Source organism: Chiloscyllium punctatum, chromosome 22, assembly GCF_047496795.1.
Source record: "Chiloscyllium punctatum isolate Juve2018m chromosome 22, sChiPun1.3, whole genome shotgun sequence".
Lineage (NCBI taxonomy): Eukaryota > Metazoa > Chordata > Chondrichthyes > Orectolobiformes > Hemiscylliidae > Chiloscyllium > Chiloscyllium punctatum.
The window spans coordinates 22,078,957-22,096,995 of NC_092760.1; the positions used below are offsets into that span (position 1 = coordinate 22,078,957).

General features: G+C 43.9%; 1 protein-coding gene across 1 annotated transcript in view; it reads left to right on the plus strand.

The window, feature by feature from the left end:
* The window catches only part of LOC140493878 (mucin-6-like), a 385,697-nt gene that overhangs the window by 35,648 nt on the left and 332,010 nt on the right, over nucleotides 1-18,039 (plus strand). The gene's annotated exons all lie outside the window — the stretch shown is intronic.

The following is an 18,039-nucleotide window of genomic DNA, read 5'->3' on the forward strand; positions in this document are numbered from 1 at the left end:
CATTCTGATTCACATCACTTCTAACGATTCAATCATTTGCAGTGGTCTTCCTGCTACAAACAGGATGTACATTTTTATCACCATGTTCCCAATGGGTCTGTTTACTCAGTGAAATTAGATAGTTAAGCAACCAAAATATTCTACAGCTGCTGGCACTGTTATGTGTTCTCCTCATTCCTCTGTTATCTCTTGGTCTGGACATATTCCTGCGGCAAATAAATTCTTGTGTCCGACATTGACCTGGCTCTTCTTGCTATTAGACATGAGGCCATTATAACAAGCAGTTGGTATTAGAGAATGCAAGTCAATGAAAATGAAGGACAGCATGATGGCTCAGTGGTTAGCACTGCTACCTCACAGCACCAGGAACTGAGGTTCGATTCCATCCTCAGGTAAGTGTGTGGAGCTTGCATATTCCCCCCATGTCTGCATTGGTTTTTGTTGGATGTTCAGGTTTCTTCTCACAGTCTAAAGGTGTGCAGGTGAAGTGGATAAGCCATGTTAACTTGGTGGGGGGTGGGGGGGCAATGGCCGAGTGATGTTATTAATTAAGCTCCATCTGCCATTCCTCTGCCCATTGACCCATCTGATCAAGATCCTGTTGTACTCTGAAGTAACCTTCATCACAGTCCAATTATGGTATCACCTGCAAACTTACCTCCTATGTTCACATCCAAATAATTTACGCAAATAACAAAAAGCAGTTGACCCAGCACCAATCCTTGTGACATACCACTGGTCACAGGCCTCTAGGTCTGAAAAGCAACCCTCCACCAGCACCTTCTACCTTCGAGCCAGTTCTGTTTCCAAATGGCTAGTTCCCTTGTATTCCATGTGATCCAATCCTACCATGAGGAACTGTTGAATGCCATATTGAAGTCCATACAGATCACATCCACCGCTCAGACATCATCAATCCACTTTGTTACTCAACTTCATGAGACATGATTTCCCACATACAAAGCCATGTTGACTATCCCTAATCAGTCCTTGCCTTTCCAAATACATGTAAATCTTGTCCCTCAGGATTCCCTCCAACAACTTGTCCACCACTGATGTCAGGCTTACCAGTCTATAATTCCTTGGTTTTTCTTACCACCTTTCTTAAATAGTGGCACCACATTAGCCAACCTCCTGTCTTCCAGCCACTCACCTTCTCAAATATTTTAGATTGTCTACAGTGTGGAAACATACCTTTTGGTCCAACAAGTCCACACCAACCCTCTGAAGAGTAACCCACCCAGTCTCATTTCCCTACATTTACCCCTGACAAATGCACCTAACTCTATGGGGCTATTTAGCATGGCCAATTCACCTGGCCTGCACATCTTTTGGAATGTGGGAGGAAACCGGAGCACCCAGAGAAAATCCCCACAGACACAGGGAGAATGTGCAAGCTCCACACAGACAATCGCCTGAGGTGGGAATCGAACCAAGGTCCCTGATGTTCCAAGGTAGCAGTGCTAACCACTGAGTCATTGTGCTGCCTGTGACTATCGAGGATAAATATATAACAGGAAAGGACCCAGCAATCACATCCCTAGCTTCCTACAAAGTTCTATGGTACACCTGATGGGTCCTAGGGATTTATCCAATTTTATGCATTTTAAGACATCCAGCATGTCCTCTTCTGTAACATGGACATTTTTCAAGATGTCACTATCTCTTTCTACATGCTCTATAACTTTCATGTCCTTTTCCCAGTAAACAATGATGCAAAATATTTGTTTAGTATCTCCCCCATCTCCTGCTGTTCCACACGTAAGCTGTCTTGCTGATCTTTGAAGGCTCTATTTTCTCTTGAGTTACCCTTTTGTCCTTATTGTATTTATAAAGTCCCCTTGGATTCTCCTTAACCCTATTGACTAAAGCTATCTCATATCCCCTTTTTGCCTTCCTGACTTCCCTCTTAAGCATAGTCTTACTGCCGTTATACTTTCTAAGGATTCATGAGATCTCTGCTATCTATATTTGACACATGCTTCTTTCTTCTTCTTGACCAAAACCGCAATTTCACTAGACATTCAGCATTCCCTTCATCTTACCAGGATCGTACTGTCTCTGGACTCTCGTTATCTCATTTTTGAAGGCTTCCCATTTTCCAGTCATCCCTTTACTTGTGATCATCCACTCCAATCAACTTTTGAAAGTTCTTGTCTAATACTGTCAAAATTGGCCTTCCTCCAATTGACAACTTTAACTTTTAGATCCGGTCTATCCTTTACTATCACTATTTTAAAACTGATAGAATTATGGTCACTGGTCCCGAAGTGCTCCCCCACTGACACCTCGGTCACTTGCCCTTACTTATTTCCTAAGAGTAGGTCAAACTTTGCACATTCTCTAATAGGTACATTCACAAACTAAATCAGGATTTTTTTTTGTGAACACTGAATAAATTCCTCTCCATCTAAACCCTTAACACTATGACAGTCCCAGTCTATATTTGGAAAGTTAAAATCCATAAATATAACCAACCAATCATTCTTAAAGATAACTGAGATCCCTTTACAAATTTGTTTCTGAATTTCCTGCCAATTATTAGGTGGTCTATAGTACAGTCTCAATAATGTGATCATCACTTTCTTATTTCTCAGTTCCACCCAAATAACTCCCCTGAATGCACTCCCAGGAATATCCTCCCTAAGTGCAGCTGTAATGTTATCTCTTATCAAAAATGCCAATCCCCCTCCTCTCTTGCTCGCCCTTTCTATGCTTCTATAGCATTTGTATCCTGGAACGCCAAGCTGCCAGTCCTGTCCATCCCTGAGCCATGTCTCTACAACTGCTATGATATCCCTGTCCCATGTTCCTATCGATGTACTGAGTTTATCTGTCTTCCTTGTTAGGCCTCTTGCATTGAAATAAATACAGTATCGAAAGTGTGGTGCTGGAAAAGCACAGCAGGTTAGACAGGATCCAAGTAGCAGGAGAATCGACTTGGAAGCAGAGGAGGAGAACTTCTTCAAGGCAGGCACCCGAGGTTGCTGCCTGACCTGCTGTGCTTTTCCAGCACCACACTCTTGACTTTGAAATAAATGCAGTTTAATTTATCAGTCTTACCTCGTTCTCTGCTTTGTTCCTGCCTTCCCTGACTGTTTGACTTGCTCCTTTTCCCAACTGTATCAGTCTCAGACTGATCTCTTTCCTCAATATCTCCCTGGTCCCTCTTCCCTTTGAGAATATTCTGCTCTCTCTGTAAGCTATCCTTGATTCTGTCTCCAGGGAGTCAACATAATATTTTGATTTCTTGCTGTCGGCTGTAGAAACATCTGCCTGTCCCTCTGGCTAGAGCATCCTCTATCACAGTCAATCTATTCATTACATTAGAGCCAGTCTTGGTACTAGAAACTTGGCTGTTCGTACTAAATTCCTTTGAAGTCCACCACCCCCTACATTTTCCAAAACAGCATACTTGTTTGAGATGGGGATTGCCACATGAGACTTTTGCACTACCTGTGTCCCTTTCCTACCTTTCCTGGAGGTAACCCATCTACTTGACTGTATCTGCAGTTTTTTTCCCCTTCCTATAACTACAATCCATCACACCCCTGAGTCCCTGGAACTTCCTTGTTGCCTCGAACTGCCACTCCAACCAACCCATGCAATCTGATAGGATCCGCAACCAAATATACTTACCGCAGACATCATCATCAGTAACATGGTAAATCTCCCTAATCTCCCACAGCCAACAGGAAGAGTGCATCACTCTACTCATCTTTGTGCCTTAACAACATAGAGACCCAGGAAATAGCACAGTTTTTCTGCTCTAAAAAACACTTATCCAGGCTAACTTAGTACCTTTGTTTTATGTTTTTAAAATTTAATCAAGAGACTGAGGTCAATAAAACATATAATCAAAAAAACCCCAGTCTACTCACTATTGCAAATTTACAAAGAGAAAGAACAGCAAGGTTACACTTAAAATCTATGCACTTATCTGCTCTTAGCTGTGAGGTCTCTCACACAAATTCCTCCAAGTTCAGCCGTGAATTTCGCTGTTTGTTAATTTTTCTTAGATACACACCGATATTTTAACTCAAACAGTAAAGGCAGAAGCTGTGCAGATTCACTGCTGTGTTAGACAGCAGTGTAGGTTTCTTTCTCATTTCATTCCCAGTTACCTTGACTATACATCTTCACACTCTGCTTCCTGTAAAGACTCTCCCAGTTCCTCCATCTCCGTCGCTTTTGCTCTGATGATGCCAACATCACCAACGCGGCTTCTGAAATGTCAGTCTTCTTCCTGAACCGAGAATTCCCCAACACCAGAGTTGACAGGCCCTCAGCCGGGTCCGACCCATCTCCTGCTCCAGCCATCAACCCCTTTCTTCCCTCCCACAACAGCAATAAGGTTCACCTTATCTTCACTTACCATCCCAAAGGAAGATCAATGATTCTAAGTCTCAGTTTTGTCCCTTGTCCTTCTTGGAACTTAACACAAGAAAAAAACAGTGAGGAGGATAAAATCTGGGCGAGTTCACCAATTTATGAAAAGAAAAGCAGAATCATGATCCTAATTTCAGATGTTGGAGGCACTTCACAAAAAGAAGAAATTAAAGGATGTCATTGCTTCACCAGAACAGTTAGCAAGCTATTAACACTGATTACAAGTGACCTACACAGAGGGAAATGCTTTGAGCTAAAGGTGTTGACACCAAAACAACCAGGCCGTTTCAGGAATACCTTGTATTAAATAGGAAGAAGCAAGGTTGCACTAAAATTTTCATGTATACCATGTTACGCAGGCCCTTTCTATTTGACGAATTAGCAGCCAACTTTGGCACCATAGGACTATATGACATAAATACAGAGAGCTGGAACTCTTACAGAGATTTCCATTATTTGGTTCAAGCCCTTGAAAGTGGAGTTGCAGGTAGATAAGATAGTGAAGAAGGAGTTTGGTATTGAGTACAGGAGTTGGGAGGTCATGTTGCGGCTGTACAGGACATTAGTTAGGCCACTGTTGGAATATTGTGTGCAATTCTGGTCTCCTTCCTATCAGAAAGATGTTGTGAAACTTGAAAGAGTTCAGTAAAGATTTACAAGGATGTTGCTAGGGTCGGAGGATCTGAGCTATAGGGAGAAGCTGAACAGGCTGAGACTGTTTTCCCTGGAGCGTCGGAGGCTGAGGGGTGACCTTATAGAGGTTTACAAAATTATGAGGGGCATGGATAGGATAAATAGGCAAAGTCTTTTCCCTGGGGTGGGGGAATCCAGAACTAGAGGGCATAGGTTTAGGGTGAGAGGAGAAATATATAAAAGACATAGTGATATAAAAGGGGCAACCTTTTCACACAGAGGGTGGTATGGGTATGGAATGAGCTGCCAGAGGAAGTGGTGGAGGCTGGTACAATTGCAACATTTAAGAGACATTTGATTAGATTAGATTCCCTACAGTGTGGAAACAGGCCCTTTGGCCCAACCAGTCCACATAGACCCTCTGAAGGCCAACCCACCCAGACTCATCTCTCCTCTGAATGATGCACCTAACATTATGGGCATTTTAGCATGGCCAATTCACCTGCGCTGCACATCTTTGGACTAAGTTAAAAATCACACAACATCAGGTTATAACCTAGTATTGTGTGATTTTTAACTTTGTACACCCCAGTCCAACACTGGCATCTCCAGATCATCTTTGGACTGTGGGAGGAAACCGGAGCACCCAGAGAAAACCCCATGCAGACATGGGGAGAATGTGCAAACTCCACACAGACAGTCACCCAAGGCTGGAATAGAACCTGGGACCCTAGTGCTGTGAGGCAGAATGCTAACCACTGAGGTATTTGGATGGGTATATGAATAGGAAGGGTTTGGAGGAATATGGGCCGGGTGCTGGCAGGTGGGACTAGATTGGGTTGGGATATCTGGTCAGCATGAATGGTTGGACCGAAGAGTCTGTTTCCATGCTGTACATCTCTATGACTCTATGACTCTCAAAGTTGAGTAAGATTGAAAGGAACAAATAGGCACTTGGAAAGCAAGTAAAATCTCTGTCAAATTGAAAATCAAGGATGAAATTCAAGCAAAATGTTGCAAGCCTAGTTCAATGCCTTATGCAATTAGACCAAAGACTGAGGCAGAATTAGAGAGGCTGGTCAGGAGAGGAGTCCTTGAGCCTGTTAAAAATCTGAGTAGGCCATGCCTTTTGAACTAGTGATGAAGAAAGATGGATTGGTACACATCTGCAGTGATCTTGAGGTCATAATTGGTACAGTACTTTGTGCCTTTAGTTGATTACATATAGACTAGACTAGCTGAAGGTCAGTTTTTGAGTAAAATTGAACTTAGTTAAGCCTATCTCCAGATGAATGTAGATCCTGAGTCATGACTGTAACACATAAAAGGCTATTCAAATGCAAAAGATTTCCATCTAGACTCACATCTGCACCTTTGTATTCAAACATGCCTGTGATCAGATTTGGTCAGTTGAAAGGAGTCTAGTGTCTCATGGACAATACTTTATTCATGGGAAGAATTACAAGAGAGCATCTCCACAATTTAGACTTGAAGATTATAGTCTAAGAGTGAGGAGAGTCAAATATGAATTGTTTTAAATCTTTCATTGAAAATTTAGGCAATGTTATTGATGCTAATTAAAAGCCATAATTGAGGCACCAGCACTGAAAAATGTAAGCTGAAAAATGTGTTGCTGGAAAAGCGCAGCAGGTCAGGCAGCATCTAAGGAGCAGGAGATTCGACGTTTCGGCCATAAGCGAAGGACCTATGCCTGAAAAGTCGATTCTCCTGCTCCTTAGATGCTGCCTGACCTGCTATGCTTTTCCAGCAACACATTTTTCAGCTCTGATCTCCAGCATCTGCAGTCCTCACTTTCTCCAACTACGATCATTTTGGCCTTGCTAAATTGCAATGACAGGCATTCCCAAATTTTGCAGCCATTCTCAAGTCATTACATAATTTATTATGCCACAAGAATTGGAAATGAGAAGATTGATGGGAAAAAGCCTTTATTAAAGTCAGAAGTCTTGACTCATTTTCACCATTGTAACTACCATTGTAACTAACATGTGATGCATCAGTAGGAGCAGTCATTCCTCACATATTCCTCACAAAGGTGAAGAGGAGACATGAGCTTTGGCATCATGATCATTAAGAGTCAAGAGTGTGGTGCTGGAAAAGCACAGCAGGTCAGGCAGCATCCGAGGAGCAGGAGAATCAACGTTTCAGGCATAATCCCTTCATCAGGAAGCCCTTCTCCTGCTCTTTGGATGCTGTTTGACCTGCTGTGCTTTTCCAGCATTACACTCTCTACTTTGATCTGCAGTCCTCACTTTCTCCATCATGGTCATTAAGTAAAGCATAAATAAATGATGCACAGATAAAGAAAGAATCTCTAGCCATTACTTTTGGCAATAGCTAATTCCACCAATACCTGCGTGGCCAGGAATTTAATTTAGGCCACAGACTATTGATCACAACATTTGGGCCTCATGCAGGATACTTTCTCTAGCAGTGAGGTGTGTGCAGAGCTGGGTATTGTTACTGTTGGCTCACAATGATGCAGTCAGTTCTGATAAAAAAAAGCGATAGTCCCAGTCTCGTACAATCTCGCATTATAAGAAAATCATGCAATAGTGGCTCAGTGGCCTCGCAGAGCCAGGGACCCGGGTTCGATTCCAGTCTCGGGCAACTGTCTGTGTGGAGTTTGCTTATTCTCCCTGGTTCTGCGTGGGTTTCCTCCGGGTGCTTCGGTTTCCTCCCACAGTCCAAAGATGTGCAGGTTAGGTGAATTGGCCATGCTAAATTGCCCGTAGTGTTAGGTGCATTAGTAGGGAGTAGGTGAATAGGTCTAGGTGGGCTACTCTTTGGAATGTCGTTGTGGACTTGTTGGGCCGAAGGGCCAGTTTCTGCACTGTAGAGAATCTAATCTAATCAATAGCTGCGTCATTTTAAACTATTTGGGGCCAAGTTCGCACTAAAGCCAATACAGGTAAGGAAGATTTGCATTCTGCAAATAATGTTCTAAATTCTTCAATTGCATTAAAGCCAATTCGCATTATAGAAATGTGCTATAGCAGAACCAACTTCCAATCCAACTTACATGGGATGCCAATGGGCTATCTAGAACAAAGAGCAAAGAAAACTACAGCACAGAAACAGGCCCTTCGGCCCTTCAAGCCTTCACCAATCCAGGTCCTCTATCTAAACCTGTTGCCTATTTTCCAAGGATCTGTATCCTTCTGCTCCCTGACTATTCTTGTATCTGTCTAGATGCATCTTAAATGATGCTATCATGCCCACCTCTACCACCTACACTGGCAATACATTCCAGGTACCCACCACCCATTGCGTAAAGAACTTTCCATGCATATCTCTCTAAAACTTTTCCCCTCTCCCCTTGAACTCGTGACCCCTAGTAATTCAGTCCTCCACTCTGGGGATAAAAGCTTCTTGCTATCCACCCTGTCTGCATCTGTCACGATTTTGTAAACCTTAATCAGGTCCCCTCGACCTCCTTCTTTCGAATGGAAATAATCCTAATCTACTCAACCTCTTTTCATAGCTAGCACCCTCCATACTAGGCAACATCCTGGTGAACCTACTCTGCACCCTCTCCAAAGCATTCACATTCTTTTGGTAATGTGGCAACCAAAGCCCTTTACAACTATAATTCAACCTGCCAATTCTTATACTCAATACCCCAACTGATGAAGGAAAGTATACCATATGCCGTCTTGACCACTCTATCAACCTGCTTGGCCACATCAGGGTACGATGGACCTGAACATCCAGATCTCTCTGTACATCAATTTTCCCCAGGGCTTTTCAATTTACCATATAGTTCGCTCTTGAGTTGGATGTTCCAAAATGCATCACCTCACATTTGCTCAGATTGAACTCCACCTGCCATTTCTCCATCCAACTCTCCAATCTATCTATATTCTGCTGCATTCTCTCACAGTCCCCCTCACTATGTGCTAGTCCACCAATCTTCATATCATCTGCAAACATGACAATCAAACCACCTATACCTTCTTCCAGATCATTTTTGTATATCTCAAACAACAGCGGTCCCAGCATGGATCCCTGTGGAACACCACTGGTCACACTTCTCCATTTTGAGAAACTCCCTTCCACTACTACTCTGTCTTCTGCTGCCCAGCCATTCACTATCCATCTACCTGGTACACCCTGGACCCCATGCAACTTCACTTTCACCATAGCGTACCATGGGGAACCTTATCAAATGTCCACGTATATGACATTTACAGTCATTCCCTCAACAATCAACTTTTTCACTTCCTCAAAGAATTCTATTAAGTTGGTAAGACATGACCTTCCCTGACAGAAACATGTTGCCTATCACTAATAAGCCTGTTTTCTTCCAAATATAAATAGATTTTATCCTTCAGAATCTTCTCCAGCAGCTTCCCTACCACTGACATCAGGCTCATCAGTCTATAATTACCTGGATTATCCCTGCTACCCTTTTTAAGCAAAGGGACAACATTAGCAATTCTCCATCCTCCGGGATCTCACCCGTATTCAAGGATGCTGCAAAGATATCTGAAAAGGCCCCAGCTATTTCCTCTCTCACTTCTCTCTAATCTGGAATAGATCCCATGCAGACCTGGGGACTTGTCAACCTTAATGCCTTTTAGAATACCCAACACACTTGCTGTAGCCATGACCTAGAGTAATCAAACATCTGTCTCTAACCTCAACATCCCTCTCCTTAATGAATACCAATGCAAAGTACTCGTCAAGAATCTCGCCCATTTTCTCTAACTCCTTACATAACTTCTCACCTTTGTCCTTGAATGGGCCAACCCTTTGTCTGATTATTCTCGCACTTTATATACGAATAAAAGGCTTTGGAATTTTCCTTAACCCTGTTTGCTAAAGAAGTTTCTTGACCCTTTTTAGCCCTCTTAATCCCTCATTTCAGATTGGTCCTACTTTCCCGATATTCTTCCAAAGCTTTGTCTGTTTTCAATCGCCTAGACCTTATGTATTCTTCCTTTTTTCTCTTAACTAGTCTCACAATTTCACCTGTCATCCATGGTTCCCTAATCTTGCCATTGCTATCCTTCACTTTCATAGGGACATGCCTGTCCTGCACTCTAATCAACCTCTCTTTAAAAGTGTCCCACATTTCAAATGTGGATTTACCCTCAAACAGTTGTTCCCAATCCACATCCAGTTCCTGCCAAATTTTGCTATAGTTTGCCTTCCCCCAATTTAGAACTCTTCCTTTAGGACCACTCTCAGCTTTGTCCAAGTACATTCTAAAACTTACAGAATTGTAATGACTACTCCCAAAAGAATCCCCTACTGAAACTTCAACCACCTGGCCAGGCTCATTCTCCAACATCGGGTCCAGTACGACTCCTTCACGAGTTGGATGATTTACATACTGCTCTATAAAACCCTCCTGGATGCTCCTTACACATTCTGCTCCATCTAAACCTCTAACACTAAGCGAGTCCCAGTCAATGTTGGGAAAATTAAAATCTCCCATCACCACCACCCTACTGCTCTTTTCATAATTTGTTTACATATTTGTACCTCTATCTCACACTTGCTGTTGGGAGGCCTGTAGTACAGCCCCAGCATTGTTCCCGCACCCTTCCTATTTCTGAGCTCTGCCCATATTGCCTCACTGCTTGAGTCTTCCATAGTGCCCTCTTACATTTCCTTCACCAAATGAGTCACTACAAACAGTTCTTGTAGAGACATTTTCTACTTCAAACAGTCAGGAGAACTCTGCTAATGGCAAGACAAGTTACAAAGTAGATTATCTACTATTATCAAAAGTGGTGGACATGGTATGTCATGGATAGATCACAGGAACAACTACTGAACTGAAGCTGGAGCTATCTGTACAAGCAGGATGTTCCCTGTAAGGAGTGAGAGTCAACTGAGGATATGTGCATTAAATTAACTGTACAAAAGTCACTGTGGCAATGTCTGAATGAAGGGATAGCCAGAGGCGGGTCGCCAGGACTCAAACCTAAATATGAGTTGAAGGAAGGAATGTGTGCAGCTCGGGCATGAGTTTGCAGCCTACCTCCGTGAGTGCCATTACTCCCATGAAAATGACCAGAAGGACCATGGCAAAGAATCCTGACTGACTACTACACCAGAATGTTTGAAGGGTGAAGGTTGTTCATAGTGGTTGACACAAATACTAAATGACCTGAATTTACCATCATGAAGATGACATTGGAAGATTGGTGGTGATTTTTGCCAGGTTTGATTATTAGGAGCAACCTGTTAAAGATAATGGTCCACAGCTTATGTTATAAGAGTTTATGAATTCTTGAAAGAAGAATAGAATTCAACATATCCAATCTATCACCCAACCACAGATGGTTTGGAAGAAAGGCATGTTCAGATGCTGAGACATTCTTTAAAGATAACTGGAGAACAAGGATCACTTTCCAAAAGATTGAGTTAATTTTTGTTAACATTTGTGAGTATGTTGGACTGTCACTTTAAGCATCTGATCATTGTAACTTTGCTTCCTGCAGATTGATAACCTCCTTGATAAAGCTCTTGCTGTTTAATGCTTCAGCTTCGCAGTCCTTCTTGGAATTTAACATTTCCAGATCAATTTGACCTCAGAAGAATGGTCACCACTCTTTTGCAGACTTATAAACTCAATTATGGCAAATATCTTTGGTTTGTGCAATAACATTAGCAATTTGATTCACATTGCTCATACACAACACTTGTTCAACTGGCAATTGAAAGTGGTTCTTGTTGAGATCTTCTTCATGTCTTGTCAACATTGGGGTATCTTCATGGAGATTGAGGTGTGTGTTGGCAGTTTTCATGGTGCTTTGCCTGTTTTCCCTCTGCATTTGGCTAATGATCATTTTTTGATGTATGCTCCAAGCTTGTCCTTCTGCATTGCACACAAACTACACACTTTGCTCAAGTGCTGATATGTAAATTGCATTGGCCACGTCACATTTACAAGGCTTTTTAAACTTCTGGGCCTTGGCATCACATGTCCCTATTGGCATGAAGGCACAAATAGCTTCAAATGTCCTTTGATAGTTAAATAAGGTATTAATGCTACTGTTTTTCTGAAAGAAATAAAGTAGGAAATAAGAGCAAGAGATGGTCTTTCAGCCCTTCAAACCTATTTTACTGTTTAACCAAATCCTGACTGATCATCTACATCAACACCATTTTTACACACTGTCCCATATCCTTTGAAACATTTACTACTTTGAATTATCTTGACCATACTCAATGACTGTGCTTCCCTCTGGAGTAGAGAATTCCAAAGATTCACTACGATCTAAATGAAGAAGTCCATCCTCACCTTAGTCTGAAAGGGCCCACCCAATATTCTGAGATTGTGACTCTCAGACCCAGACACAACAACTAGGGGAAATGCCTTCCCTGCATCTATCCTATGATGCCCTGTAAGAATTGCTAAAGTTCAAACAAGGCTACCTCGCATTTTTCTCAACTTTAGCTCCAGTTACATCAATCAGACCTCATAGGTAAATCCTACAATTGCAGGAACCAGTCTTGCGAACTTTGGCAAGAACACCTTTCCTTGGGTAAGGAGTCGAAAGTAATGCATTATACTCCAGACAAGATCTCAACAAGTCTCTATATTATTGTAGCAAGACATTTTATTCCTTTGCAATGAATTCCAACATAGACAATGTCCAGGTTTGGACTGACAAGTGACAAGTAACATTCACGCCAAATGAATGCCAGGCAATGAACAACAAGAGGCAATATAACCATTGCCTCTTGATAGCCAATGGCATTACCATAACTGAATCTCCCCCAGTATCAACATCCTCGGGGTTGTCATTGACTAGTAACCAACTGGACTTGCCATATAAATGTCCTTGTGGTATTCTCGCTTGGCTGTTAATCCAGAGACCCAGGTAATATTCTGGGAACCCACATTCAAATCTCACCATGACAGATGGTATAATATGAACTCAGTAAAATTTGGAAGTAAAAGTCTACTGATAACTGTGAATCCATTGTCAATTGTTGGGAAAACCCATCTGGTTCACTAATGTCCTTTAGGGAAGGAAATCTACCATGTTTACCTGGTCTGGCCTACATGTGACTCCAGACGCTCAGCAATGTGGTTGACTCTTAAGTGCCCTCTGGGAAATTAGGGGATGGGCAATAAATGTTGGCTTGGCCAGTGACACCCTCATCCCATGAATGAATAAAACAAATAAAGAAATAATGGCTACAAGAGCAGGTCAGCAGCTGGGATTACTGTGGTGAATAACGCAACTCCTGACCCTGCAAAGCTTGTTCACCACCTACAGGGCATAAGTCAGGAGTGCAATGGAAAACTTTACATTTGCCTGGATGAGTGCAACTCCAATAACACTCAAGAACATTAATACTATCCAAGGCAAAGCAACCCACTTGACTGGCACCGCATCCACTAATATCCATTCCCTCCACCACAAATGATCAGTGGCAGCAGTGTGTGCTATCAACAAGATGCACTGTAGAAATTCACCAAAAATCCTATACATCAGCTCCCAAACTCACAACCACTTTCATATCGAAGGACAAAGACAAAAGATACCAGCATCTGGAAGTTCCCCTCTATGTCACTCACCATCCTGACTTAGAAATATGTCACTGTTTCTTCATTGTTGTTCGGTCAACATCCTGGAATTCCTTCCCTGAGGGCATTGTGGGCGTAACTACAGCATATATGGTCTGTAGCAGTTTACAAAGGCAGCTCATCACCATCTTCTCAAGAGTAATTCGGGACGAGAAATAAATGCTGCCCAGCCCAGGAATGACAATGTCTCATCAGTGAGTTGAAAAGAAGTCCTTTTCTTCACGAGCCAGTGGTAAATTCAGCTGCTTTGCTTGCTGATGAGAAGGGTATCAATACAGAATGTTATTCATAGAGTCATTGAGATGTACAGCACGGAACAGACCCTACGGTCCAACCAGTCCAAGCCGACCAGATATCCCAACCCAATCTAGTCCCACCTTCCAGCACCCGGCCCATATCCCTCCAAACCCTTCCTATTCATATACCCATCCAAATGCCTCTTAAATGTTGCAATTGTACCAGCCTCCACCACATCCTCTGGCAGCTCATTCCATACACGTACCACCCACTGTGTGAAAAAGTTGCCCCTTAGGTCTCTTTTATATCTTTCCCTGCTCACCCTCAACCTATGCCCTCTAGTTCACGACTCCCTGGCCCCAGGGAAAAGACTTTACCTATTTACCCTATCCATGCCCCTCATAATTTTGTAAACCTCTATAAGGTCACCCCTCAGCCTTCGACGCTCCAGAGAAAACAGCCCCAGCCTGTTCAGCCTCTCCCTGTAGCTCAAATCCTCCGACCCTGGCAACATCCTTGTAAATCTTTTCTGAACCCTTTCAAGTTTCACTACATCTTTCCGATAGGAAGGAGACCAGAATTTCATGCAATATTCCAACAGTGGCTTAACCAATGTACTGTACAGCCGCAACATAACATCTCAACTCCTGTACTCAATATTCTGACCAATAAAGGAAAGCATACCAAACGCCTTCTTCACTATCCTATCTACCTGCGACTCCACTTTCAAGTAGCTATGAGCCAGCACTTCAAATTCAAATGGAGAGAGGCTACAGAATGCTGTGCTACAGAGGGGTCTGCATGGCTTCATACATTAAACATAAACAGGAGCAGCAAGTAATTAGGAATGCAAATGGATGTTACACCTTTGTTGCAATTATTAGGGAATTCTTGTTTCAGCTTTTGAGTGCATTAATGAAAGCCTATTTGCAGTACTATCGGAAAGATGTTGTGAAACTTGAAAGGGTTCAGAAAAGATTTACAAGGATGTTGCCAGGGTCGGAGGATTTGACCTATAGGGAGAGGCTGAGCAGGCTGGGGCTATTTTCTCTGGAGCGTCGAAGGCTGAGGGGTGACCTTATAGAGGTTTACAAAATTATGAGGGGCACGGATAGGGTGAATAGGCAAAGTCTTTGTTTCAGAAGGAGTTTACTGGAGGTAGTTCTGAGTAGTTCTGAGTGGGTTCTTGAGATTAATTCGGTGATGAAGTGATTTTCTTACAAGGAAAGTTTGAACATTTTTGGCTTATATTCATCATCATTAAGAAGAATTAGAGAGATTAATACAAAGAGGTTTCTGAGGGAGTTTGACTGCGGATGCTGAGTGCATGTTTTCCCCTTGCAGAAATCTCGAGCTCGAGGCCAGAGTTATAAAATATTTAAGGTGGGGAATGAGGAGAAACTGTTAGAGGCTCATTAATCTTTGCAATTCCCAAAGAGCAGTGCAGGCTGAGTGAATGAACATATTCACAGCTGAGTTACACAGATTGTTGATCTATATTTAAGGCTTGGGTGGGGGTTGGGGACAGATAAATGATTCTGAGGCAACAATCAGATCAACCATGATCCAATTGCATGTAGGAGACTGTTCGATGGGCCAAATGGTATATACCTGCTCCAATTTCTTCTGTTCTTATATTAAATTAGGACGAAACAATCGTGTTGCTTAGAAAGAGAGGTGGCTCAGGTAAGATGGGAATCTCCAAAAGAATTTGGACTGGGGAAAGGGAATGATTGTTGCTTCGGGGAAGGATGTTGGAAACCTGTTTATTGCTTAAGATATAGCAACACTTTTTAAAGTGTGGGTATTTCACTCATATAAATGTTTTATTTTAGTTGCAGTTGAAGGAGAACTCAGTTACCATAATAACCTCCATGGAGATGATAACATCACAGAACAAGGTAAGAGCAGCATCTATGTATCTGCCCTCTCTCGGAGTTGCTGTGGCATGTACAGAGGTAAATGCCATTAGCCTTGCCATGATTTGGATGGCACTGTTTAGCCATTCTTGTTGTGTTTAAATTGGAGCTCATGGATTTGTTTCCTTCTTCCTAAAAATGATGACTTGTACTGAATGCTGTCCAGTAATATTCCAGACACTTTATGGAAATCTAGACAGTGCTGGTCAACTGGTTGTTTAAGAATTAAACTTTATCCCGCCTAGCAGAGGGGCACAGAGCATTAAATGAGCAAAATAATTCAGAGTGATCCATAGTAAGGCTAGTAGTGATAGTGAGAAGATGGAGCTGAGAACAAACTGGTGATGAAAGCAGTGTGGGTGGGAGGGGGAGAGAAAGGGGTAAAAACAGAGTGAGAATGATCTGGAATAAAGAGCGGGGAAGTTGTGAGTGGGGGACTGAATGTATGTGCGTGAGGAATTGGGATGGGGTGTATGTGGAGGAGGGAATTGGTGTAGGGTGTGTGTGTGTGTGTGTGTGTGTGTGTGTTTGGGGTGCGGGACGGAGGGTGTGCACATGGGAGAGGTTTGGGTGAGGGGGGGGATTTGGGGGAGGGAGGAAGTGGGTGTACGTGGGATGAGCTGGGGTGGGGAGGGAGTATGTGAGGGGAGGGGGTGTATGTGTAGTTGTTAGGGAGTGGGTGAATGGAGAGCTGGTGTAGTTGTTAGGGTTGGGGTGGAGGGGGAAATGGGGAGGGGGTGTAATTTTTGGGGAGTTCAAGAGGATTGAATGTAGAGGGGTGTGAATGGGGAGGGGGTGTAATTGTTGGGGAGTGGGGGAATGGGGAGGAGTTGTAGTTGTTGGGGACGGGGTTGTGAATGGGAAGGGGTGTAGCTGTTCAGGACAGGAGGGAGCGGTGAATAGGAAGAGGGTGTAATTGTTGGAGAGTGCAGGAGTGGGGTTAATGGGAGGGGTGGAATGAGGAGAGGGTGTAGCTGTTGGGGACAGGGGTGAATACAGAGACAGTGTATTTGTTGGGGACAGAGGAGGTGGTGAAGGGAGAGGGGGTGTAGTTGTTGGGATGGGGGAGGATGGAATGGAGAGTGGGTGTTGTTGGGCATGGGGTGATGGTGAAACGGGGATGGGGTCTTGTTGTTGGGGACAGTTGGGTGGAATGGGGAGGGGGTGTAGATGTTGAGGATGGAAGAGGGTGGAATGGGGAGGGGTGTAGTTGTTGGGGATGGGAGAGGATGGAATGGGAGAGGATGTCGTTGTTGGGGAGGGTGGAAAGGGGAGGGGGTGTAGTTGTTGGGGAATTGGTGGGTGGAATGTGGAGGGAGTGTCCTGGTTGGGGATGAGGGAGGGTGGAATGGGGAGGGGATGTAGGTGTTGGGGATGCGGAGGGCAGAATGGGAAGGGGGTGTAGGTGTTGGGGCTGTGGGAGGGCAGAATGGGGATGGGGTGTTGATGTTGGGGACAGTGGGGAGAGTGGAATGGGGAGGTGTGTAGTTGTTGGGATGGGGGGTTGGAATGGGTAGGAGACGTTGTTGGTGATGGGGGAAGGTGCAATGGGGAAGGGGTGTAGCTGTTGGGGATGGGGAGGGTGGAATGGGCCGGGGGTGTAGTTGTTGGGGATGGGGGAGGGTGGAATGGGCAATGGACGTAGTTGTTGGTGATGGGGGAGGGTGGAATGGGGAGGGTGTACAGCTGTTGTGGATGGGAGGGTGGAATGGGGAGGGTGTACAGTTGTTGTGGATGGGGAGGGTGGAATGGGGAGGAGTTGTTATTGTTTGGATGGGGAGGGTGGATTGTGAAGGGGGTGTAGTTGTTGGGGATGTGGTTTGAATTGGGAGGGGGTGTATTTGTTGGGAATGGGGGAGGGTGTAACGGGGAGGTGGTGTAATTGTTGGGTTTGTGAATGGTGGAATGGGGAGGGGGTATCGTTGTTGGGGCTGGGGTATATTGGAATTGGGTGATGGTGTAGTTGTTGGGGACCAGGGAGTGTGGAATGGAGAGGGGATATAGATGTTGAGGATGGGAGAGGGTGGAATGGGGAAGGGTGTAGTTGTTGGGGATAGGGGAGGGTGGATTGGGGAGGGGGGTGTCTTTGTTGGGGACAGTGGGGAGGGTGGAATGGGGAGCGGGTGCAATTGTTGGGGTTGGGGGATGGTGGAATGTGGAGGGGGTGCAGTTATTAGGGATGGGAAGAGTGGAATGCGGAGGGGGTATAATTGTTGTTGATGATGCAGGGTGGAATGGTGAGAGGTGTAGCTGTTGGGGATAGGGAGGATGGAATGGGGAGGGGGT